Below are 5,705 nucleotides of genomic sequence, written 5' to 3' on the forward strand. Positions count from 1 at the left end.
CATTTCACAGTTTCAACCTTGTTTTTTGCACTGAAAAAAATGATTTTTTTTTTGCCTTCTTAATATTATTCCAGTTAACAATATAAATCCTACAAAATAATACCAATTCTGTGCTTTTACTTAAAAAAACTTGTTATCATGTGATGCATTACTTGGTAAATCTTTCTTATCATAAGTCCTCTGTTTTGTATGTACATTTAATCCTTCAATCCAAGTAATATTTACTAAACCAGTCCGTTGGCTTAATTAGTTGATATTTCCAAGTAAATGTAACATCAGTGATTCTAACTCGCCTCTCTCTACTGGGAGCACAACGTCAAAGCCCCGCCCCTCATTTGAGCGGTCTTTCGTCAGACGGACAGGTGCGCATGCTCCACATTTCAAATGTTGGCGGACTTTGTTGACTGCAACGTGGATCACAAAGGTAAGTTTTTTAGTGAAACAAACTTTGTACGTTCCTGTTGGCTCACTTACTTAAGCTAGTCCTCGTTTAAAGCAGCGGCGCGAGCAAATGTTGTTTTCTTGCTAGCTAGCTAGCTAAGTTTACGAGCTAGCTAACGTTGCTATATCACTGTTTGTCCGTTTTGCCTGGAAATGCCCCATTATACTTGAAGGCGTGTTTTTACCCAAGCAAATTGTGGTAAAGTTCATGCTTGAAGGAGTGAATTTCATGATACATGTTTTAGAAAAGAAAAAAAAGAGTTGTGCTTCCCGTCATGTTGTCTCCCCTCCCCCGCCGTTTTTGCTGAAGCAACTACTTTGGACAACTGCAGGACACCTGGCCATACAGGTAATATTACAAAATTATGTTCACATCATGTACATCAAAAACAAAGCAATATAAATGTACATCCTTAAGTTAGTGTGAGATGAAAAACATAATAGATAACCTTTTTTCTTTCTTTCTTTTTTTTCAAGAACATCATGTTCTTGAAAATGATTAGATTTAATTTGACATAAAATGTATTTGGTAGTATGGTTTAATTTTAAAATTTGAATTTGTATGTTTCAGGTGCAAAACATGAGATGGATGGATGTGAAGATGATCTAAGATTATGAGGTATCTTCATGATGATCACCGTAATAATAATAATAAACCATGACCATATTTAAATGATTGTCCAGCCTTAATGTGAGTTTTTACTTGTGACATTATATTAAAGGTCAAATATTATTTACACTTGTGATTTTTAAAGAGAAAATAGGTGCATATTTTATATATTAACTTTTAACTGATTTCTTATATGCATTTTATTCTCTTACCCTTTTTTAAATTCTTTAGTCGTTGAAGATTTTTTACTTTTATTTTAGGAGCATAATAGTATTTCAGTTGTAACTTTTTTATTTTTTCTGATTTGGTCCCTCGTTTTTTTTTAGCTCCAGTGTTTTTCCCCCCATCTTGACTTTTCACACTGGGAATAGTTCTGGTCCACCAGTTGCTGTCCCATTGACAGCTCCTGCCTGGAGGGCTGGAGGGCTCTGCACCACTGTGTGCCCAGGCCAGGGTGGTGGGTGTTGACCCCTCTTGGTGTGGATGGCCCCCCAAACATGTCTTTGTCTCAGGGTCAGCCCCTGTGGACCATGTTGTGTAACTTGACATAAAAAAGTGTCATATAAATATTGTTTAAATTACACTAAAGTTGAGTATACCTTCCTTTTTTTATAGTGTGTAGAGACTAAATAAATCCACACTGAAAAAAATTTGGAGTGTCATTTACTTAAAAAAATGCTTGTAAATTTAACTCGGGCTATTTTTAAGTAAATATTTACAAGGCCAAAACATCATTTTTGTCAGTGCATGTTTCATCTTTTGTTGTTACACATAGACAACAAGCAGGTTCATTAAAAAACTCACAAAATACAGGCTATTTGTTTAGAACTAACGCATAAATACTTATTGGCTGTTGTTTGAAGTACCGTAATTCTATTGAACTGTTAACCTTTTCAGATAATTTTCACCTTTTTTAATGCGTGTCTGGAGCTCCTTTTTTTTTTATTTGGTCAAATTCTTAAGTAGCAATGCGGCATAGACTGTTAATTTTACTACTTTCAAGTGATTTTCTTCTTGAAATTAATGCTCTTTCCGATGCACACGAAAATCAGGATCAATTATGTCTTAATAAGTAAAGCTGTCTAATAAAAGAGTGATAAAATAATAACTACAATCTTCATCTATTTTGTTTTGGGCCAAAAAGTGATACCCAGATTAAAATGATCAGCAATCAGTTTAATGTTCTTAATCCTTTTGCTCCAGTAAGCTGTGAAGATAACAAGGCCCAGTCTGACATTTCCGGAATAAAGCAGGAGATTCCTGGGTGAGATCCGCAGCTGCTTGTTAGTGTTGCCTGCCAGGAATAAGTGAGCTGCAGAGGGTGAAACGGGCAGAATGAAGCTGCACTAATGAGCTTCATTATCAGTCCATGATTTTAAGAGGCTTTCTTAGGAGGTCCGCCGGGAAAATGAATTAGCAAAATTCAGATTAGAAACCTCGCTGCTTCGCTTCTGTACTCTTTGATGCATCCGAATATGGAGAAGCTAAAGAATGTTAAAAAAATAACTATAATAAAAAAGGGGAGAAGTATCACAGTGGTTGAGGTTAAACCATTCAGAGTTATTTCCATCATTAGTGTCTCACAACACAAACAAGATCAAAGCTAATCGGATGAGAAAATGCTCGTTTTGATCAAGTTTTTTCTGCCTTTGTCCCCACAAAGTGTCTGTGCTTATGGATGAGTCATACTCCTGTTTCTTCTCTTCTCCCTCCTCTGCTGCCTTCGCCTATATGTACCCCTCCCTTAAAGACTGCCCCCCCCTCACCGTTTCACACCACAGCAGTAGGTACTGAGCTCCGGATCAGTGCTGCATTATCTACATTACAGTCCTGTGATCTAATTGTTTTTTTAATGCGGAGACTTTCTGGAGATGAGTCACCACTTGGCCAGAATCTGCTCAGACATCACCCAAAAATCGAAATAACAAGCAGCAAACTCAAATGAACGAGCACATGTGGGGCTGCTCGTTCCTCTAGAACTTTTATTATTTTCCTTTTATCGTCCTTCAGAGGCTCCATTCTCAGGGAAATTGGTGGCTTTGATTGAGCGCTGTTACATTCAATCAGAGCCCTATTAAAAACAAAATTCCAACATTTACTGCGGTTCAACAAACAAACACCAATCAGTTTATGTAACTCGGATAACCTGCCAGGAGGAAATTGCTGTGTGGGATGAAAAAAAGTCCATGATCACCACAGAAACCACACAGAAGTCAGCTTTAGTTTTATGATGATTTTAACTTAATTGAGGTGATTTTTCTTTTGTCGCTCGGCCAGATTCAGCGCCAAGTTTTCCCATGATGCATCTGCCTCTATCATTTCAAAAAAAGGAGAGATGTTAGGGATGCGAGAAAATATTTGTGTTACAGAAAAATGTGCACGAATAAGTCTATAAGCGTTGGCGGTTTGGCTCTGGGCTGATGGCGTCCTTGGCGTGCTTGGGATGAACCCGGTTGGTAGACGCATGAACCCCAGAACCTAGACGCTGATGGTAGTTGGAGGACAGGGCCATGACAGAGAAGGGGGTAAAATCAACCATTCTCAACAACCATTAGACCATTTGTGATTGTGATTGGCTGAGATCAGTGGCGGTTTTTGATATGGGCGATGTGGGCGGTCGCCCAGGGCGGCACATCATTGGGGGCGGCATTTGCCGTGCCTGATGCGTTACACATAATGTGCTACATACTTAATTCAAAGAGGAAGCTTGGAGCTTTTAATTTGGAATTGCTTCAGCAGCCGACACTTCATGCTTTTATTTTGACACATCAGACTATTAAGAATGTCTTCCTCCTATTTCCTCTTCACACTTATGGTGCAAAAAAAAAAGCGCTGGTGGGGTTACTCGCCCAGGGAGTAAGTTAGTGTAGAACTGCCACTGGCTGAGATAAAAGGTGTGCCATTTAGCTATTGGTTCAGAGCAAAGGCCTGATCCGTGATGGTGTGTAGTGTGTGTGTAGCGTGAAGTAACATCCCAGGACTGTAAACCTGCTGTTAGCACGTACTAAGTTTTCCAGACAAACCACAAGGTTAAGTAAAACTCTAAAACTAAAATACAGTTTAATAAACATAGTATTATGAACTATTAGTACATAACATTTTTAACGTACTGATAATTCAAAAACTACACAGTTAGAGTACACATATCTATGTGAGGAGATACTTTTGTGTTAACAGATGAGTAGATGTATTTAAACGCGCATGTGCTGTGACGTTTGTATCGGAAGATGTTGGATTGGCCGTTCTGCATGTCAATCAAGTCACAAACTTCTCTGTGAGGATTTCGATTTGCTGGCGGATTTTTAAAAGTATATTTTCATTTTTTTGGTTATTTATCTTTGCTGGCCTGTGATCTACCCTCATGTCTGTGAAGATCGACCGGTCCAACGCGATCGACGTAATGAGCACCCGTGTTTTAGAGGTTTTACTTGCAAGTAGGGTTGGGCGATGTCCCTTAAATTGGCCGTTGACGATGTTTGCTGTCAACCATCGGGATGGACGATGATATCGTCGTGGGGGGGGGGGTATATTTAATATTCTGTCTTATATAATTGCTATTCGTTATTTTACTTTATTACTTTATTTTATTTCTCAACTAATGACTCATCCGCGATTATCCAGTATAAACTGAGGGAAGTGACTTTAACAAAAAAAAGTAACAAACAAACTAGAAAAGAAGTGGTCCGCTCCCGCACTTAACTAGTCAAGTGGACCGGCGGAGCGCAGACTTACAGCTTTGTGTTTGAGTGGAAGTGGGGGGGGGTGCTTTGTTACATGAGCGGTATGTGGGAGATTTAGAACTGCAATCCGTTCCGCAGCTCTAGGGGAACGGGCTACCAAACTCAGAACCGGGTCTAAAAGTGTGTGTGTCTGAGCAGAGGATCGTGAGCACACACACAGCACTTTGGGGCGGTGTATCAGTCCTTAGAAATCGTTCAAACAATCACGTGGATTTGTGTTTCGAGTCGTGTCCCGACTAAATATAGGCTGTCGTTGTTCCCACTGGTTTACATGCAGCCAAGATGCAGATCGCTGCACCACCCAAAGCTAATGCTGTTAGCCCGTGTTAGCATACTGCTAATTCTGGCTTCTTTCTTGCTCCGTTTTTCAACAGAAAAAGCACTGACCACACGGATTATAAATAAAACGATGAGCGAACAGGCGTTTCATAATAATCGTAACATTATTAAAAGCACGTTTAGAAGATCGTCATTTATATTACCGAGCTTACATATAAATGTATAAAGCCGCTCGGCAACATTGTTTTGTATTGAATTGTTACATTCAATAAAGTTTGAGAAAAAAATAGCCGCTCGGTGCAACTGATATCCGCTTCCGGTTTTTCAAACCCTACTGCGCATGTGCGAATGATTTATTCCGACCGAAAGTGTGACCCATGTGAACGTTTGTTATATTCTGAAAACATTTTTCTGGAACCATGTACACGGTTGGATTCTAATCCGACCATTGATCCGGTCAAGATATTTTTCACATGTAACCGCGGCTTATGGTGTCGACTCCCAGCGTGGCATCACGATGGTGTCTCTCCATCGGGATGTCACTCACCCATCACGATGGACGATGGTATCGTCCATCGTCACAACCCTACTTGCAAGTAGGAGTGACAGAAAATTATTACATGCAAGAGTTCGGC

At 39.6% G+C, this 5,705-nt stretch overlaps 1 long non-coding RNA gene across 2 annotated transcripts; it reads left to right on the forward strand.

Annotated features, from left to right (window-relative positions):
• Positions 1-320: 320 nt before the first annotated feature.
• Positions 321-3,443, forward strand: LOC110016929. Of its 2 annotated transcripts, XR_002875097.1 has the most exons (4): positions 321-424; positions 752-790; positions 1,013-1,060; positions 1,378-3,443. It is a non-coding gene; the product is annotated as an uncharacterized LOC110016929 (long non-coding RNA). The 2 variants fall into 2 exon arrangements; XR_002875096.1 differs by having other exon boundaries at positions 321-790.
• Positions 3,444-5,705: the final 2,262 nt, after the last annotated feature.

Source organism: Oryzias latipes, chromosome 17 (genome assembly GCF_002234675.1).
Source record: "Oryzias latipes chromosome 17, ASM223467v1".
In the NCBI taxonomy this organism is placed as follows: domain Eukaryota; kingdom Metazoa; phylum Chordata; class Actinopteri; order Beloniformes; family Adrianichthyidae; genus Oryzias; species Oryzias latipes.